General features: G+C 42.0%; 1 long non-coding RNA gene across 1 annotated transcript; it reads left to right on the forward strand.

Moving 5' to 3' along the window:
* Positions 1-1,544: 1,544 nt before the first annotated feature.
* LOC307068676 lies at positions 1,545-19,281 on the forward strand. The gene is made up of 3 exons (XR_013811467.1): positions 1,545-1,692; positions 17,193-17,364; positions 19,177-19,281. It is a non-coding gene; the product is annotated as an uncharacterized lncRNA (long non-coding RNA).
* Positions 19,282-20,984: the final 1,703 nt, after the last annotated feature.

Below are 20,984 nucleotides of genomic sequence, written 5' to 3' on the forward strand. Positions count from 1 at the left end.
TGGACTGACTTGCACTTTGACATACCAGACATCACAGAAATTCTGGGGTAAACCCTTCTGTTACACGTTCACAAACGAAAACACAAAAAGAAAAAGGTCTACTTCACAACTGGAGTCTTTAAAACGAAGCCACAAGCATCACTAGTAACACGTGTGCAGCAGTTACTAGGTTCCAAGGTCAGAGCTGAGCGCGAAGTACGCACGCGCGTTCTGTTACGTTGTACCCTGCGTGGGTTCAGTTCTCACGGGGGACTCAGCACCTGGAGGCTGAGGGACTTGAAGCTCACACCTTCTCAGCGTGTGCAAGCCTCCAACCACAGCGCCTCCCATTTACAACAAAACAGGTTTCTGCAAAATGACAGCGTTTGGTAAACAGACTTTTAACCTAATTTGGGGGCTGCCAAATATGCTAAGAAACATTTTTCTCAAAACAAAAATTCTTAGGATATATTGCCAGATTCCATTTTTTCAGAAAAATTCCAACGAAATTACAAGTTAAGGTCTAGGGTTACCACCTCAAGTCTCCGAAAAGGTCAAGGGGGTGGGGGAGGGGCGGCTGCACTCGAGAGGGAGGAGCTCGGAACGCAGGTCCTCGAGACTGAACAGAGCCGGAGCGGGCGGGGCTGAAGACGCGCTGCTCCTGTTCGCGCCAACGCCCCTCCCCTCCCCTGCCCCCGGGCGTCGTCCCTCCCCCCGACGTCAACCCCCTCGTGCGTTGCCCCCCCCACCACGGCTCCGCACGCAGAGGCGCGTGACGTCACGGCGCTGCCATGCCCCGGGCTTGGGGGTAACAGGGAGGGGGAGGGGACTGCGCAGGGCCCGTACCGCCGCCGCGGCTCGGCGCCCGGGTACCGCACGAGAGGAGTAGGACGGGAGGCAGGCCCGAGCCTTGGGGCCGGGGGCACGCTCACCCGCGTGGACTGCGGCCGCGGCCGCTCCCTCTCGGGGCGGCTCCGCCTTGAGGCGCTGGGCCGGGCTTCCGGCCGCTGAGCCCGGGCCACGCGGCCACCCTGCAGCTGGGAGACCGTGCGGAGCGCAGAATCCACTTCTCCGGCTTTTGGGATGCGCCGCGACGCACGGGGAAGGCGGGGCCCGACGGAGAGGCCGGAAGGGAGGGGGCGGGGGCGGGCAGTTCCGCGCGTTTTCCACGCCCCTTTCCCGGCTTCCGGCTGGTTGTAAATCCAGGAGACTGGTTTGAGCGGGCGGGTTGCGTGGGGAGGGGCAGGCGTGGGGATCCTCTTGGAAAAATTCGCGTAATCGAGTGGGCGGGGCTGGAGGAAAAGAGTCAAGGTGCCGGGAAAGGGGCGGGGCGGGGACGAGGGTGAGAGTGGGGGGGTTGGCAAGCTTGGAGGCGGGGGTGGGGGGGGTGTTGCGGGGAGTGGGTGAGGCCCCGTGGGGCTCGAACCCTGATCTGCTTCTAGCTGGCGAATAACTGGAATTAACGGAGCAGGTCTAGTGTGCACGTGAGATACTCTGGACCTTTCCACCCGCCCCACCCGACGGCGGGGATAGTCACACAGTCACGTGCCGGGTGGGTCCCGGGGGGTCGCACTTCGCTGGAACTGGTCCCCGAGCCGCTGGCAGTGAAGTGATGGGGAAAGCGCGGGACCGGAAGGAGGGACTCGGGGCTCCAGGACTTCAGCACTTTCAGGCTAATACTGGATGCCCTCGAAATCACATGTTGAGCAATATGTAAGTTTTAAAGCACACTGAGAAAACGGAAGTCTGTGACTCCACACTATCCACGTGGAGCATATATACGGGTGCTTCCGCCTGGGTTCTACCCCTTGCTTCTTCCCTCGACCACCACTGTCCTGAACTTTGTCTCTCCTTGACATTCTTAGTCGTTTTATTATAGGTAGAGGCATTCCCAAAGGATATATTGTTTGACTTTTCTCTTTTTGAGCTTTATACAAATGATACACAGTCTTGTGGGATTTGCTTTTATCGTTGAACGTTTCTTTGATTCACCCAAGCTGTTAAGTGTAAGCAAGCTGTAGAACATTGATCTTTACTGCTGTAACATTGCGTTTCTGTGAAGTCGTTTATGTCTAGTTGTTTATCCATTTTTCTGTGGACACTTGTCTCCAGTATTTTGTTATTGTTGGAGGCAAACTGACCATGAAGCTAATGAAATTGGAGTTTCAGGGCCCCTCCCATGGGTCTCTCCCATCGACCCGAAAGAGGAGCCTTGGCAGTGTGTTCCCATGGTCATATGTTTTTGTAAAATCTACAGAAGGAAGACATTTAAACCGCGATGGAAGAGGACCACTTTCTCTTTACATTCCTGCGCCCCCTCCTTCAGCCCTTTTCAGCTTGGGTGATACATGGCTGCAGGCATTTGGGCTTGAGCCAAGGTGCGTTTTATCAGGGATGCGTTTGAGTTCAGTGGAGAGTGTGGGTGAGGTTTGCAGTCTTTAATGTCAGGCTCTTGCTTTTCGCCCCAGGGTAGGAGGGTGCATGAACAGATAGTCATATCAGAATAGGAATGTCCCATAGCCTCCAGCACCTGACGTATGTGTGTGTTGGGGCAGAAACCTAGTTTGAAATGTAGGGAGCTGGAAGCTAATCTGAAAAAACTCAGATGTGTAAAATTGTAAGTGGAGGATCCAGTTCTGACCTGGAAGTTCTCTCCTGTCAGGAATGTAGTCGTGCTTATATGTTTATAAATGCATTTTACATGTTTTCTTTAATGATGAGAATCACACAAAGTAAAATTTGTCAGATTCCCTGAGTTTGTAGGTCACAACCCTATAACAGAACTACGGTGAGTCTGTCTGGATGTGAAGACACATGTTTTCTACATCCCAAATATTAATAATAAAAAATGTTCAGTAAACTATGTTAGAAGAAGGGCAAGCTTCTCATTTTCTCTATGGAAAATGATATTATGGAAATCATTGTCATATAAAGAGGGGATTAAGCATGTGCAGCCAAAAGAATGAAGGAAAAGGGTATAGAGGTGTGTGAGACAGTTGATTTAAAAACGAATATGGTACTTTCCTGGGTTTTGTCACATTTGCAATTTGTTGTGATTTTTCTCCAATTACATAAGCTCATGCCCAACAAAACCTGAGCCTGCCTGGGTGATACTCACAAGGCTGGCAAGGGCCTTCCTGTGCACACCTCTTGCACTTGTCTCATTTGAACCTAGGAGTAGCAGAACTGGGTCAGAGGGATGGGGTATACAGCTTTACACGATGACGCCAAAATGTTTTCAAAGTGCTGGTACCAATCTATACTGCCACCAGCACGGATCAGCCCTTTCCTGTCATTCCACATTCTTTCCAATCATTGTTTTGCTCAAACTTCTTAATTTTTGCTAGTCTACTGAGAGTAAATTGGTACAAGATTATGGTCTTAATTTGCATTCTCTAATTACTGATAATGTCGAACATTTTTTCATGTGCTGATTGTTCATTCATGTTTCTTTTCCTCTTCTAAGCGTTTTTATTTTAAAAAACATTCTGGATACCGATCTTCTGTCAATTGTATGTGTTGCAAATATTTTCTCCCTGTTTATAGCATGTGTTTTCAAATATTTTTTAAAATTTTGACTTCTTATTTTGAAAACAAAATATCAAACTTACAGAAAAGTTTCAGGACTAATAAATGAACTCCTGTATACCCTTCACATAGATTCACAGTTTGCTGTATTTGTATGTAAGAGAGACAATATATAAATTATTTTTGCTGAACCATTTGAGAGTAAGTTGCCGCCTGCACCTCTGAAAACAATGATGTTTCCTTATGTTGGCACAGAACAATTTTCAAATATAGGTAATTTAGCACTGATATGATACGTCTAATATACAGTCCACATTGAAATTTCATCAGTTGTTCCAATAATGTCATTTAGACCAGGGGTCCCCAACCCCCAGGCCACACAGCAGGAGGTGAGCGGCGGGTGAGCGAGCAAAGCGGCATCTGCTATCCCCATGGCTGCCGTTACCCCCCACCCCAACCCCCGTCCGTGGAAAAATTGTCTTGCACGAAACCAGTCCCTGGTGCCAAAAAGGTTGGGGAGCAATGATTTAGAGCAATCCCCCACACCCCCAGGCCAGGGTCCAGTCCAAGATCTTTTCACTTTCTTTGTTTCTATACTATCTTTATCTATGCTATCTTTAGATAAATATTAAGTTTAGCATAGTTAACTATGTCTATCCTTCCCTTTCCTTTGTAATTAGCAAGCTTTGAGGTCTTAAAAAACTCCTGGTCTTGCCAGGGGTTGAGGGGAGGGAGGGATGAATGGGCAAAGCGCAGGGAACATTTAGGGCAGTGAAACCATTCTGTGTGACACTGTCATGGGGAACACGTGTCATTATACCTTTGTCCAAACCCGTGGAATGTACAAGCGGAGTGAACCCTAATGTGAACCATGGACTCTGGGTGATGGTGATGCATGTCTGTAGGTTCGTTGAAGCAAACATGCCATCTGGTGGGGGGGGGCGTTGATAATGGGGGGGCTGGGCCTGTGTAGTGGCAGCAGGTAGGCGGGGCATCTCTGTACCTTCTCAGTTTTGCTGTGAACCTAAAGCTGCTGTAGAAAATAAAGTCTATCAAAGAGAAAAAAATATCCTTGTCTACCCTGCTATCTGAAAGGTATTTCTTAGAATTGGGGGAAAATTTTAAAGTTTTGCCTTCTACATTTAAATCATTAATCCATAGGGAATTGGGTTTTGTCTGGTATGAAGTAGGGATCCATTTCCTTTCCTTTCCTGTTTTCCAGATAGCCAGCCAATTGTCCAAACACCATGTGTTGACTAGAACCCTTTCTCCAGTGACCTGTGGTACCACCTCTGGTCATATATCAAGGCCCCAAAGTGTGAACGTCTGTTTCTGGATCCACTATTCTCTTCCTAGTTTTCTGTCCCTGTGCCAGTACCCTTCTGCCTTACTTACTATAGCTTTACACATTTTGCTGTCCGGTTGAGCAAGTTTGCTTCAGGCTTGTCTTGGCTATTCTTGGCCCTTTTTTCTTGCATATACGTTTTAGGATCAACTTGTCAATTTCCACAAAAAAGTCCTGATGTGATTATGATTGGAAATGCATTAATTCTGTACGTCAATTTGGGGGGAGAATTGAAATTCCTATAGTAATATTTTGCTATATATCTCTAGTTATTTAGGTTTTCTTTAATGATTTCTATAGAATTTCTAATTTTCTCTAGAGATACTTGCTCATCTTTGGTCAGATTTATTCTAGATTCATTACAGTTTATGTTATTATCATAAATGGTTTCTTAAACTTATGTTTTTGGTTTTTTTTTAATAAGACTTTTTGGTGACTATTTATTTGTTTATTTTTAATTTTTTTGGCTGTGTTGGGTCTTTGTTGCTGCATACGGGCTTTCTCTAGTTGTGACGAGTGGAGGCTACTCTTAGTTCTCATTGCAGTGGCTTCTCGTTGCAGAGCATGGGCTCTAGGCGTGTGGGCTTCAGTAGTTGTGGCACGTGGACTCAGTAGTTGTGGCACGCAGGCCCTAGAGCGCAGGCTCAGTAGTTGTGACACATGGCCTTAGTTGCTCTGCGGCATGTGGGATCTTCTTCCCGGACCAGGGATCAAACCCTTGTCCCCTGCATTGGCAGGCGGATTCTCAACCACTGCGCCAGCAGGGAAGTCCTTAAACTTATGTTTTTGAATTATTTGCTGGTTTATAAAAATGAAATTGATTTTCACATATTGATATTTTAGCCACCTTGCTAAATGCTCTTCATATTTCCAATAATATGTAGATTATTTTTAGTTTTCTATTTAGAGGGTCACATCTTAAGTAATGACAGTTTTGTTTTTCCTTTCCTTTTCTTTCTCTTACCTTATCATGCTGGCTACCATCTCCAGCATGGGGTTGAATACATGTGATGATAGCAGGCATTCTTGTCTAGTTCCTGGTTTTAAAATACTTTAATTCACACGTTTCCTCATTAGGAATGACGTGTGTTTCAGGTTTTTCAAATACCCTTTATTGAGTTAAGGAAGTTATGTTTCATTCTGAATTTGCTAAAAATTTCACCATGAAAGAGTACTGGATTTTATCAAATGCTTTTTTCCTCTCTTTTTTAATCTGTTGAGATCAGCAAAAGCATTTCCCCCTTATCTAGCAATATGAAGAATTATATTTATAATTTAAAGGTTTTTCAAATGTTAAACACCTTTGCATTCCTGAAATAAGCCTAATTTGGCCATAATGTATTTTATATGTCTGATATTTTATGTTAACATTTTGTTTAGGATTTTTAAGTTTATGTTTATAAGTAAAATTGATCTGTAATTTTCCTTTCTCACACTATCCATGGTTTTACAGGCATCAAAGAATGAATTGGGGAATATTTCTTTTTTTCCCTCCATTATTCTCTGGAATAAATTATATAATATTGAAATGACCTGTCTGCTGACAGTTTGGCAGAACTCCCTATAAATTATCTGAGTGTCGAGTTTTTTTTGTGTGGGTAGAAAGATTTTTACCTTTAGATTTTTTTTTTTTTTTTCGGTACACGGGCCTCTCACTGCCGTGGCCTCTCCTGTTGCAGAGCACAGGCTCCAGACGCACAGGCTCAGCTGCCATGGCTCACGGGCCCAGCCGCTCCGCAGCACATGAGATCCTCCCAGACCAGGGCACGAACCCGCGTCCCCTGCATCAGCAGGCGGACTCCCAACCACTGCACCACCAGGGAAGCCCTACCTTTAGATTCATTGTTTTTCACAGTCACAGAACTATTCAGCCTTTCGTAAGGAATTCTTGGGTCAGTGTTGCTAAGTTATATGTTTTAATGTTCTTTTCAACTGTTTCATATTTACTTTCAGAAAGTTCTTCATTTTATCTTTTTAAAATGTCTTTTATATATAATATTATGTCTCTTTTTCATTAATACTGACTTGATCTTTCTCTCTTGTTTTTCTTAATCCATCTCACCAGAAAGTTTGTCTCACTGTACATTTTCCAAGAATCAACTTTTGACCTTGTTGATCCTCTTTATTGCAAGTTTGTTTTCCATTTCACTGATTTATGTTTTTTTCTCTCTGCTACTGTCTTCAGATTATTCTATTTTTCAGTTAATGACTTTAACATATTCATCTTTAATCTTTCTATTTTTCTAATATAAGCATCTAAGGCTATAAGTTTTCCTCAAATTACTGCTTTTTCTGCATCCCACAAGTTTTGATACATAGTATTTTTATTCAGTTCTGGTATATTAAAATGTCCATTCTTATTTCTTTTTTAAACCATGAGTTATTTAAGGACTTTTCAATTCAAAATATATTTATGTTTTGTACATATATATTTGTTGCATTGTGGCCAGAGAATCAAACATCCTTGAGGCTTGCTGTATGAGCTGGTCCATTTTTAGAAATAGTCTAAACCAAAGAAGAATGTTGATTTCACCAGCAGGTAGATAGGTGCAGGGATGTGTATCAAATAAATCAAACTTGGTAGTTCAGACTGTTTACATCTTTACTAACGCTCATGTTCAGATTTGCCTATCAGTATGCCTATCTATCACCCATTAATAGATAAAATAGGTCAGTCAATCTCTTATTAAAATGGTGGATCTGTCCATTTTTCCCTGTAGTTCCAGCAATTTTAGTTTTGTGTATTTGGGGGCCATTTTATTTTAGAATCCGTGTGTACAAAGAAATTTAAGCATCAATATGTCTTGGAATCTTAGATTTGAATGCATTTACCAGAGTCCAATCATAGTCCCTGCCACTCTCCGTACCCAGACAGGAGGAATTGTTTTACCGCACATGCCCAATTGACTTATTAAGTACTTTTAGAGGCAGTGAACTTCTTACCTTACAGGGAAGCCCAGTTCTGCATTGGAGATCTCTGCTTGATTATAATTACCATTTAATTAGCCAGCATTGTGCAAAGCATTTTACAAACATTATCATGTTTAATTCTCAGTACAGTCTTATAAAGTAGGTATTTTATCCGAATTGCACTAATGAAGAAACAGGTAATTAAGCAAGTTGCCCAGGGTCACACAGGTAGTAGTGGAAGAGCAGGAACTGAAGCTCAGGTCTGTCTCCTAAATCCATTAGACTCCATTCACAAGTGCTTCTTTACGTTGGGCCTAAAACCATGTCCTCTTAACTTTCAACCAAGGGACCTGGTTCTAACCATCCTTTCTAGCATTCCCAGCATTTTCTAATCCGTTGGAAACCTCAGAAATAGTTCAGGCTAATACGTGTTGCATAACCTTGCCCTGCCTGACGCTCATCAGTTTTCTCATAGAAGATTTGGACCCTTGTTGTATACATGCCTATGCTTACTATGACTTTAAGAAAACTAGTCAGTCTTTCTCTTCTGTTTTTTCTTTTTCAAAAACTAGGCAATTTTTACATGTGGGATGTTTCATTCTTAATGTATAGCCTATAGTGAGTTAAACTCATTTCTGCACGTGAGTTAGGCATGCTACATGAAGCCTACTATTAAACATCAAGCCCTTCATCGTTTGGGGTATTATAATAAGTCAACCTCAGAACCACTCAGGCCTCACATGTGGCTCTACCCCACCGTATGCTCCTTAGTCATGAGCTCAGAGTCAGATTTCCTCTTAGGTCTCACCAGAGCACAGTCTAATTAGCCTAAGCTGCGACTCCTGCTTTCTGCACAAAAAGTCTTCACTGACGTGGTTTTCAGGTGGTCTTTTAATTGTGGGACCACAGAAAGCCTTACCTATGGTAGTTCACATGGGAATCACAGATGGCATGATGAATGCATTGTTCTTGTGCGTTATGCTTTATGGCAGGGAGGGACAGGAAACTGTCCAGGGTGACTCAGTTAGACAAGAGTTGTGGAATGCGTACATCCTGCATGACCATGCTAAGAGTTTGCCTTAGGCTGTGTCTTAGAACCGGAAATGCCGCAAGAATGTGAGCTGACCTGTATGTTATCCTCATATGCTGTTCAGACATGTACAGAAATAATAATGCCTATCATTCTTTGATTCCGGGGACCTTCAGTCTCACACCTATTCATTTATAGCTACTCCTTTTTTTTTTTAATTGGGGTATAGTTGATTTACAATGTTGTGTTAGTTTCAGGTGTACAACAAAGTGATTCAGTTATAAATATATGTATTACTCCTTATTCTTTTAGTAAGGGAGGCTTGGAAACCTGTATAACTTACATCGAGGGGAAGACAGGGAAGCAGAGGTTGATAGCATTTGGCTGCCATGGATATTTTTTTCACTTGTATCATCACAATGAATCAGACCACAACTTGGACTCAACTACTTTCTGCCGTCGGTGACTTTTCCCGATAAACACTAGGACAAAATCTTCAAGTTCTAAAAATTGATTTACTCATTCAAGGGATTTCTGGCATCTACCACATGGCAAGCGTAGGAATACAATGATGAACAAGAAAGACATAGTCTCTGTCTTACAGCAGAGGTGGGGCGATAATTACACAGTAAGTGCTGTGACGGGATGTACAGAATGTCAGAGGAGTGTGTAGGATGGGGCCACAAACCAGACATGGGGAAAAAGAGAAGCCCTTCCAGAGGAAGTGACATCTAAGCTGAGATCTGAAAGGCCAAAGATAAATTGGGACAATTGAAACAGGAAAAAGGAGGGAAAGGCCCAAAGTGAGAGTGTGGCACATCCAAGGAACTGAAAGAGGTTAGGTATCATCTGCTTAGGCCAAGTTATGCTGCAGTAACAAGTGACCCCAAGTTTCAGTGGCACACAACAACAACAGTGGTTTATTTCTCATTCATGCTGCAATGTAGAGAAAAGATTGTTGGGGGTAAAACTGAGGGAGGAAGCTGAGGTAGTCATTCAGGCTGGAGCAGACGGTGGCCTGAACGCAGGTAGAGGCCATGGGGATACAGAGGAGTGGACGGAATCAAGAGATGCATAAGAAGTAGAGTTACTAGCTCTCCCTGGTTGACTGGATGTGGAGGGTGAAAGAAAGGAACCATGGTTGACACTCGAGTTGCTTTATTCTAACCACAGAGCAGAGCAGGAAGATTAAAGCTTTTATAGAGATGAATTTAATACACACAATAGCATGATAAATATTTTATTGTTAATCATTTTAGAAACGTCTTCCTACTAATCTTGAACACATCATAGAGTTAATGATCTTGGCAATCATATTATTCCTTCTGCCCAAACTCCTGGCACAGATGTATTCACAGAACTACATAATTCTTGGCAGTGAGGCTTCTGGGATGCCAAATTAGGAGGTGTCTAGTTAAAACTAGGTGTGTGTTACAAATCTAAAACTTCATCCTAAAACTTGAACTTATGGGACTTCCTGGCAGTCCAGTGGTTAAGACTTCGCCTTCCAATGCAGGGGGTGTGGGTTCAATCCCTGGTCAGGGAGCTAAGATCCCACATGCCCAGCGGCCAAAAAACCAAAACATAAAACAGAAGCAATATTGTAACAAATTCAATAAAGACTTAAAAAATGGTCCACATCAAAAAAAAAAAAATTAAAAAAAAAACCCTTGAGCTTACAAAGTCATTGTATGGTTAGAAAAAATAGACTGGTACTGAGCAATTGTCAGGGAGGAAGAAATTTCCCTCTACCCTTCTAGGTTCTTCTGGCTGGTCTAAGAATTAAATTGACATGAAACATTAACAGGAGAAAATCACGCAAAGTTTCATAACATGTCTTCATGGGAGAGATCCACAAAAACTGAATAACTCCCCCAAATGGCCAAAACCCTCACCTTAAATACCGTCTTCAACTAAAGACAAAAGAGGAAGTTGGGCGTAGTGGTTTGGGACCTCAATGGGGAGAAAGGCAATTTACATGGACATGGAAAAGCAAATGCTTGGTGAGCAAGTGTTTGCTGAGCCAGCAGACATAATGGGACAGAGTGGACTCTGGTCTCCAAGCCCTGCCAACTTCCCCACCACACCTAGCCCATATTCTTTGCAGAGATCTCTGGCAGATAGCTCTATTTTGGGAACAGGCCCTCTATCGAAATTCTTTTAGGCAGCTGGGGGAAGGTCAGAGTTTCTCCCTGCGTCTTTTGTCCTTGATTGTTTTCAGCTCAAAATAATCCATATCCCAAAGAGACATTTTGGGGTGGAAAGTTTGCTCCCCTACACTATAAAGTCCGCATATGTAGACCTTAGCGAAGGGAGGTACATACAGTTTTCATTAGATTAAACACTGCAAAGCTGGTATACTCTGAAGACGTTATACACGAGCCATGCCCGTTGGAACACTTAGAAACCTGCTGCCGGTGTGCGTCCATTTTCCAGAGGGAAAGATGCTGCGTGGACTGTCCCTTTCAAGATTAGGCCTGCTTCTGGGACATTATATTCTCAAGAGATCTTTTTTTTTTCTTTTTAAAATATTTATTTATTTTTTTGGCTGTGTTGAGTCTTCATTGCTGCACACGGGCTTTCTCTAGTTGCAGCGAGCAGGGCCTACTCTTCGTCGCGGTGCGCGGGCTTCTCGTTCTGGCTTCTCTTGTTGCGGAGCATGGGCTCTAGGCGCGCGAGCTTCAGTAGTTTCAGCACGCAGTCTCAGTAGTTGTGGCACACGGGCTCTAGGGCGCACGGACTTCAGTACTTGGGGCATGTGGGCTCAGTAGTTGTGGCGCACATGCTTGGTGGCTCCGCGGCATGTCAGATCTTCCCGGACCAGAGATCGAACCTGCGTCCCCTTCATTGGCAGGCAGGTTCTTAACCACTGGACCACCAGCTAAGTCCCCTCGAGATTTTAAGTTTTTCCAAGGCAACTCTAAATTTCTCAGCAGTGGACAAATTGAGAGCGGCAATTCAGATATTCTTTTATCTGGCAATAATCTTCCTTCCTCCCAGCTTTCCCTGCCCTACTTTTCCTGCTGTGATCATTTTTCAACCACACTGGGACCACTAGTCTATTAATTTCTCTATTTTCTCCCAACATGTGTGCCATCTTCTGTCTTCCTTTCCCATCGTATCCAACTTAGATTATGTACTGTGGGGTTAACTTCAGCACACCTGCCACAAACCTTGGTGGTTTCGTTCAGTTGCTTCATTTGAAACGTTCACTTTCAGTGACAGTTTACCTAGTGCAGCAAGACAAATTAGTACTTCATATAGGAGAAGAAAATAACATTAAACTGAGATTTTTAAGACAGGGGGAAGAGTTGGTTATTTGACTTTAAGTCAAGCTATCAAAAACTATTAGTTTTGAGATGTCCCTCTTTGTGTACGTCTATGATAAAATGTGAATTCAGAATTAGTCAAGATTTCACAACAGTAATCTCCGTCTATACTGAGGGACGCTTAAGCTCTTGTATGTATCAAGGACTTAAAAATATTCCCACTCTAGGTTTTTTCCTTATAAACTAATTACTGATACACATAAGGTATATTTTGGGCGTATTTTTTTATTACATCATTTGATGATAATGTTGTTGTGGGAACAGCCTAAATATTCACCAAAAGGGAATTAAATTAATATTGTATATCTGTACAATGGAATAAAAGGCAGCCATTAAAAGTTATGTTGAAAAAAAAAAGTTATGTTGAATATTTAATGACGAGAGGATGTTAGTGATTTCTTAAAAAAATAGGTTAAAAACTGTATTTAGTATGATCAAATTATTTTGAAAAATATTAATAAATACCCAGAAAAAAAGAGGGAGGAGTCGTGGCAAATATTAATAGTAGACATTTAGATCAGTGGAATAAAATTGAAAGTCCAGAAATAAATCCTTACATTTATGGTCAACTGTTTTTCAATAAGGGTGCCAAGAAAATTCAATAGGGGAAAGAATAGTCTTTTCAGCAAATGGTGGTGGGACCCGATAGCCACATGCAAAAAATGAAAGTGGGTCCCTGCCTCACACTATACACAAAAATTCACTCAAAATGGATAGACTCAAATGTAAGAGCTAAGATTTTAAAACTCCTAGAAGAAAACATAGGAGTGATCTTCATGACCTTGGGTTAGGCAAAACCTTCTTAGATATGACACCAAAAGCACAAGGGAAAAAAGAAAAAAATAGATCAGTTTAAAACTTTTGTGCTAGAAATGATGTCAAGAAAGTGAAAAGACAGCTCACAGATTGGGAGAAATGATTTGTAATTCATATATCTGATAAGAGCCTTATATCCAGAGTATATAAAGAAGTCTGACAACCCAGCAATAAAAAGAAAAGTAACCCAGTTTTTAAAAGGGCAAACAGTTTGAATAGACATTTCTCCATAGAAGATATACAAATAGCCAATAAACATAAGAAAAAAACTCTCAATACTATTATTAGGGAAATACAAATCAAAACCACAAGGAGATACCACTTCACACCAACTAGGATTGCTATTTAAAAGAGAAAAATGACAGACAATAAAAAGTGTTATATGGAGAAACTGGAACCTTCTTACACTGCTGATGGGAGTGTAAAGTGGTACACAACCATTCTGGAAAACAGTCTGGCAGTTGCTCAAAATGTTAAGCATAGAGTCACCATGTAACCCAGAAATTCTACTCCTGCACTCCAAGAAACTCAAAAACAGGTGTTCAAACAAAAACTTGTACAGGAATATTCATAGCAGCATTATTCCCGACAATCAGAACCTGGAAACAATCCAATGTGTGTTATAAATGGATCTTTTAAAAGTGGCATATCCATACATTGGAATATTATTCAGCAATAAAAATTTAAGTACTGATACATGCTACAATTTGGATGAATCTTGGAAACATTAAGTTAAGTGAAAGAGGTCAGTCACAAAAGACCACATATTGTGATTCCACTTACATGAAAGGTCCAGAATAAGCAAATTTACAGAGACAGGAAGCAGATCAGTGGTTGTCTAGGGCTGAGTAGGGGGCGCTGTGTGGTAGGGAAAAATGGGAAGTGATGGCTAATGGGTTTCTTTTTGGGGTAATGGAATGTTCTAAAATTATATTGTGGTGATGGTTGTACAACCCAGTACATACATTTTAAAATATTTAATTATACACTTAAAATGGGTGAATTGTACAGTATGTGAATCTCAAGAAAGCTTTCTAAAGTGTTAATAGTAGCTCTTCCTGGAAGGTGAGCTTATGCTGGTTTTTATCTTTTTGTTCATCTGTATCCTCTGCAGTGGACAAACGTTTCTAGTCATAAGAAAAAAGAAAGTTATTCGTTTAAATGGTTTGTCTAAGCAAGGTAACTTCTTAGAATTAAGTATAGAAGTTCTTGGGTTTAAGACCATTCTTAAGTTAAATAACTGTCTTCAGAAGAAAACTGCTCCGTTCTCCCAAGCCATTCCTACATCTTCTAATTGTCCTCTACTGTAAAATAGAGGAACATTTTTGGTTTTTTTTTTTCCATCAAATAATGATATCTGGTGGGTGTTTCTACTTTTCTCATCTTGTGTGGTGATTCATTCCAGGCTGAATGCCTTTCCATTTTTGACTTTTCATTGTTTGCAACATCCCAAGAACCTCTGCACTTTAAAAATCTTAATTTGCAATGGTAATACATTCAGTGTGGTTTCACAAATTGGGTTTAATACTTTAATCCACTTTAGCACATCCTTCCCTTACCCCATGACCAGTTAGCATTTGGTGGTAATCCCTTCACAGTGATAAATACAAGCAACAGTGTTTTGCAAAAGAAAAAAAAAAGAAAGAAAAAATCTTAAATTTCAATTTGACAGTATAATAATATACTGTGGGAATTAAAATGACTGTGTTAAAATAGATTATAAATAGTCTGAAAGATTATATAAAAGTATTTTAAAGAATTGGAGATTTTCTCTTTATTATAGCATATGTTCATATGTTGATTAATTCTTTTTTGCAGGTGGGTGGATCAATCAGTATCAGATGATAACTGGGCTTAAGGAAAATAACTTTCAAGTCATACTTGCTTAAAAGAGATCTACTTAGTCAAAAGGCTACATTGCTTAAACAGTGAGAAAAATCCATGAATAGGTAATAATATCAAATTTTCTTCTTAGACATAGGCCATGAGATTAGAAATAACTACATTAAAAGGGGGGGGGACCAGACCACAAAATCTGGTATAATTCATAGAAAAACACTTCCGAGAGTTAAAAGCACTATAAAATAGAAATTATTATTATTATTATGTGGAGCAAGAAGGTATATGGTCTTAAAGAACATGAACATAAGCCTTTGCGAGAAATTTCAAGTTCAAGGTTTTTGCTTATGTTTTTGAATTTTATCCTTGAAGTCAGTGTTCTGAAAAACAGCCGGAGTTCTGCAGAGGCGCCTGGAAATTGGGAATGTGGGTAGCAGCCTTCAGTTTTCTACCAAGGGGTGATTTCATTTAAATACTGGGTCTGGAGCTTAAAAAAAAATGGAAAAAAGCTTGGAAACCAACGCTGGTTTTCAGTGACCACATACGTAAACGTTTACATCTCTGCAGTTGTGACCTGCCCCTGAATTCTAAGGTGGAAAAGGGAAAGCCCTTATATGGCGATGCAGACAGACCCACAGCTGGGCTAGAACCCGCTGTCAGAAGTGTTTGCTACATAACAGCCCAGATTTGTGTCACAGAGCCGAGGATGCAGTTGTGTGTGTACCCCTTGGAGACTTTGCCTAAGCAAAAGACCAGCGGGTGGGGCGTCGGAGAGATGCTGTCAGGTACAAGATACACGTTTCCACTCAGGATTATCATGTAATACTTATTTTGGAGGAAAAAGAATCACACTGAGGCTTTATCAGAGCCCTTTGCTAAGATTGCCTGCCTGTCTCCGGTCTGCCTCATCTGTTGTAATTCCTTGAGGGCAGAGACCCTGAATTTTCCCCTTTTTGTCACCAACATCTTTGTAGGCCTTGGCACATCAAAAATATTTGAATGATTTACAAGGATGTAATAATCTACCAAGTTACCAACTAAACGATAAGAATTTATTCTCCAGTTTAAGGTAATTGGTGCCTCTCAGAGTAGAGAGAGCTGCTAACAGGAGCTGATTGTAGATTCTCATTGGGTAAGATAACAACCAAAGGGAGTTCCTGGCCCCTAATATGCTCCACCTTAAACATTCTTGTTCCTACACCTAGAGTATCTCCTTTTTATTTATTTTTTAAAATTTTATGTATTTATTTATTTATTTTTGGCTGCGTTGGGTCTTCGTTGCTGTGCACGGGCTTTCTCTAGTTGTGGCGAGTGGGGGCTACTCTTTGTTGCCTCATTGGGGCTTCTCACTGTGGTGGCTTCTCGTTGCGGAGCACGGGCTCTAGGCATGTGGGCTTCAGTAGTTGTGGCACGAGGGCTCAGTAGTGGCTCGCGGGCTCTAGAGTGTAGGCTCAGTAGTTGTGGCACACGGGCTTAGTTGCTCTGCGGCATGTGGGGTCTTCCCGGAGCAGAGATTGAACCCGTGTCCCCTGCATTGGCAGGCAGATTCTTATCCACTGCACCACTAGGGAAGTCCCAGTATCTCCTTTTTATAAGAGTGGGTCGTACAAAAGCTTGCACCACAAGCTTGGTTAGCTTGTTTCTCTGAAAGGTAATAGATTTAGATAAGTGTGCCACTTGGATTATTCCTAAAAAGCATTACAAATATTTCTGGATTAGGATTCAACTTTGAGAAACGTGAAGATGCTACATTTCCTAAGTCAAATAAAATTTCACTATGAATATGGCTGCTGTAACTTTACCTCACTCGCTTTCTATAAATAGCCAAGTATCAATTTGTATGTATATAATTATAATTTTCATCTTGTGAGTAAAAAAATCAGTATTTAGTTTACCTTTCAATTACTTAAAAAAAAAAACCTATGCTATAATCTGAATGTTTGTGTCATCCCAAAATTCATCTGTTGAAATCTTAACTCCCAACATGACAGTCTTAGGAGGTGAGACTTTGGGGAGATGCTTAGGGCATAAAGTTGGAGCCCTCATGAATGGGATTAGTGTTCTCATAAAAGAGACCCCACAGAACTTCCTCGCCCCTTCCATTGTGTGAGGACACGGTGAGAAGGCACCGTCTATGAATGAGGAACTGGACCCTCGCCAGACACCGAATCGCTGGCACGGTGTTGATCTTGGACTTCCCAGCCTCCAGAATTATGAGAAATAAATTTCTTTTGTTTACAGAACAACAGTCTATGGTATTTTGTTAGAGCATCTGGAACAGATTAAGACACCGTAGTAGCTTAAATATGTTATACAGTAGGATGTGGAATCGATTTCCTTTTACAACGTAAGAAATCGGAAAATGAATGTAATAAATCATTTTACTTAGCCTTTCTTATGTTTATCTTTTATGTAGATAGATTTCATAATGACAAAAAAAAAAAGAAGAAGAAAAGAAAAAAAGGAATCATGAGTCACCCACGGAGGATGCCAGGGAACTGTGACATAATAAGGAATATGTATTTGGTGTCTACACTGGCTTCCTGGCACAGAGCTCCTGAAACACTTGGAATTTCTTGAGTGATCGGGTAAAATGAGACCTCTTTGCTTATTTATAACTAGCCTCTTTCAACCACACCTGAATTTATGTTAATGAGGTGACTTAGAAAAGACCCTAAGGATGGGACTGAGGGGAGGCTGGGGTGATTAGAGGGTCAGACTTTTCAGCCCCACCCACTGACCTCGGGGGAGGGGCCAGGGGCTGGAGATGGACTTAATCCCCAATGGCCAATGATATAATTGATCGCGCCTAAGAAATGAAGCCTCCGTAAAAACTCTAAACAACAGGTTTTGGAGAGTATCTGGGTTGGTGAACACGTCAAAGTGCTGGGAGTGGTGGGCATGGATGCTCCACCCCTCCCCCCATACCTGTGCATCTTGTCCCTTTGGCTGTTCCTGAGTTGTATCCTTTATAATAAATGGGTGATAGTCAGTGCTTTCCTAACTTCTGTGAGCAAATGATCAAGCTGAGGAGAGGGTTGTGGGGATCTCCGATTTATAGCTGGTTGGTCAGAAGTACAGGTACCTGGGATTTGCAACTAGCATCTCAAGTTGGGGATGGTCTTTTGGGACTGTGCCTCTTGGGTAGTTAAATGGGACAGAAAATCCCACACATCTGGCCTCAGAAGTTTTATGAGTAGAAGAAATAGTCATATTTTTATTTTAGGAACCAACCTATCATTCTAACAACTTATAAATAAAAAGAGAATCAAACAGTTGTCTGGCCTTCCTGTACAAACTGTACCTGAGGGTAACCATTAGTTGATGAAATGGTTTCCCTTTGTAGAGAGATTCCAGCTAAGAAGCGAAGCAGGCCTCATAGATCCAGAAATACCACAGGGCTGCAGCCTCCAATGAAATAACGGGTGTAAGCAGAGATCACCAACGGCTGCTAAAAGCATTAGGTGAAAAATGGACAGACCTTCATAGTGTTATGAGCCAGCCTGGCAGGGCCTGAGCCCTCTGAACAGTCCCAGCGTCACAGAAACAGACAGATATTCCGTGCTTCCCGTTGGAAGTACGCAAAACCACTTACACCGTATTCACGCCAAAAAAATTGAACCTAAATCTGATTGAGCCTCTAGATGTATGAATTTACAGAAAATAAAAGAGACAGAGGAGGCTTTTAAACAACAGCAGTAGCATGCAATTAGCAAGATTCAGACTGTGGAAAAACTTACAGGAAAAAATGACAAATACATTTCAAGGAAAAGAAAGAAAGTGAGCCTGACCGAAACAGGAGGAACCCATGGCTTAGAAGAGACATAGAAACTGAGTGTAACACGTGACCCTTATTTGGCTCTTAACTTAAACAAACTGGTCGTTAAAAAAAAAAAATTCAAGAGCTACCAAGAAGGCTTTCTCTACTAAAGGCAAAGACAGGGTCACAAACCCCACCCACTGTCTTTGACTTTTCTTGGCGTAAATCCTGTAATTAAAGAGGTGTGCCTTTTAGTTCAGCCTTCTTGTCCAGAGCTCACACCCTTTACAAGTCAGCACATTAAACCTCATCAGTCACAGATTCTCAGACTTTGCTGAATTCCTGAGCTTGTTTCCCAAGGGCGGGCGTCAGTGAAACATCTACAGCTCGAAGGTGATGATTTTTCTAAAAGTCCCTGGAAATGGGGCGATCATACAGAAAAAAGGGAAAACTCAGAAATCAAATATCACTGACTTCATGAGTGTACTGAGCTCCCTGGTCTTTACACATTTGATTCTTCAGAGTTGATTGCAAGTGATACGCTGGTCAAGGGGGATGGAGCAGGCCTGGCGAAGATGGTGATGTTCTGATTTCTTGTTTTGTCTTTGGAATTTTTTTTTTTTTCTGTATGTCTTAATAGGAACGAACAAGAGTTTACAAGACTAAATATTTCAAACCAACCAGTGAAGCCCTTTGGTGCAGTTTTGACTCCAAAGCAGCAAGACTGTCTCCTGGTCTCCCAGGGCCATACGCCACGGGGTCACTTTTCAAATTAAGGTGAAATCCAAGTGAAGGTGGAAAGGCAAGGTGTGAGGTCCTTTGACAGCGTCCCTGGTAGGTAACCAACCACTCTCTATAAACACCTCCAATGGCAGGAAATCTCAGCCACATTTTATGACGCTTCACTGTTGTCTCACCAGGAACCAGTCTGCCCCATTTCCCAGGGCAGCACTTCGAGTCTTAGAGACAGTGTTCTCATCCCCACCCCGAGTCAGTGATTCCTACCTGGAGTCTAGGGAATGTGAGGGGACAGCCATCCTATTGGACAATATCAGCTCCTTGGAGCAGCCAAGGCTAGCAGTTGGGGGCTTTTCCTTAGATGCCATGATGCTCTGTTGAGGTTAAAAATTTATTTCAGTGGTTAGAAAGCAAGAACATATGCTAAAGTCTTTAAAAATGGTTTTATTTTATTTTTTTAAAGATTTTTTGGTTTTGACGTGGACCATTTTTAAAGTCTTTATTGAATTTGTTACAATATTGCTTCTGTTTTATGTTTTGGTTTTTTGGCTACAAGGCATGTGGGAGCTTAGCTCCCCCAGTGCAGGGGGTGTGGGATCGAACCCACAGCCCCTGTGTTGGAAGGTGAAGTCTTAACCACTGGACCACCAGGGAAGTCCCTAAAAGTGGTTTTAAAACCACTCTCAAGTTTTCTCTTCCCCAAGGTAAACATTGCTTGCTCTTTGAACTATTGGTAATACAGGTTTATATATTTTTTAAAATATAATAAATAATGAAGTATAAATTATATATAATAAATTACATGTATATTATATTAAAATATATATGTATATTAGAAAAGGGTAGCCTAACCCACACTCACTTTTAGGACAAGACCTAGCAACTGTACACATCACTTGTACTCACATCTCATTGGCTGGAGTGTTGCCACATGGCTGCACCTGCCGTCAGGGAGCTGGGAGAGGTAGTGTGTGTCTGGGGACCAAGGTGCCGGGGTAAAACTTTCCCTACTCTGGAAGGAGGGAAGAAGGCAGCGTGGGGAGGCTCTTGGCATCTCTGCCACGATAACTCTAAATAGAAGCTATGCGACCACATAGCATAATGACAGTGTGTACTGGTTTTGTCACCAGGCCCAGCGGTGAGGCTGCGTAAGGGTCACGGGAGTGGAGACACACAGAACGGAGCCAGTATTCAGTTCAGGAATCATAGGATTTAGTGCACGTGATGAGCACACAGCACAGCTTAGTAAGAGTAGGGAAAACAGAGAAGGGGTACCGACCTCGCCAAGGAGAAGTCCGGGAGGAGGCAGCTCAGCGCCAGCAGGGTCCCTGGTTGGTGATGGTTTCAGGACACCTGTGAGCGGGACTCGCCCTCGGCTGGGACAGGGCCTCGGGCAGCGCCTGGACATCCAGCAGTGTCAGGTCGGGTCCTCCAGCCGAGAGCCTTCAGTGTCTGACTCTGGGGTGCCTGCCTGGAGGTGGGCAGGTGCTGCCCCAGGGCCTCTCGTCTCCAGCAGTTACTCTGTGCCAGCGAGGGTTTCCATGACCTTACAAGGCAAGTCCTTAAATTCATTCTCTAAGTCTGTGAGTCTGTTCCTGTTTTGTAAATAAGTTCATTTGTAGCATTTTTCTTTTTAGATTCCGCATATCGATATCATATATTTGTCTTACTAACACAACATTGTTAATCACCTATGCTTCGATATACAAT

Source organism: Hyperoodon ampullatus (assembly GCF_949752795.1).
Source record: "Hyperoodon ampullatus genome assembly, chromosome: 2".
Classification (NCBI taxonomy): Eukaryota; Metazoa; Chordata; class Mammalia; order Artiodactyla; family Ziphiidae; genus Hyperoodon; species Hyperoodon ampullatus.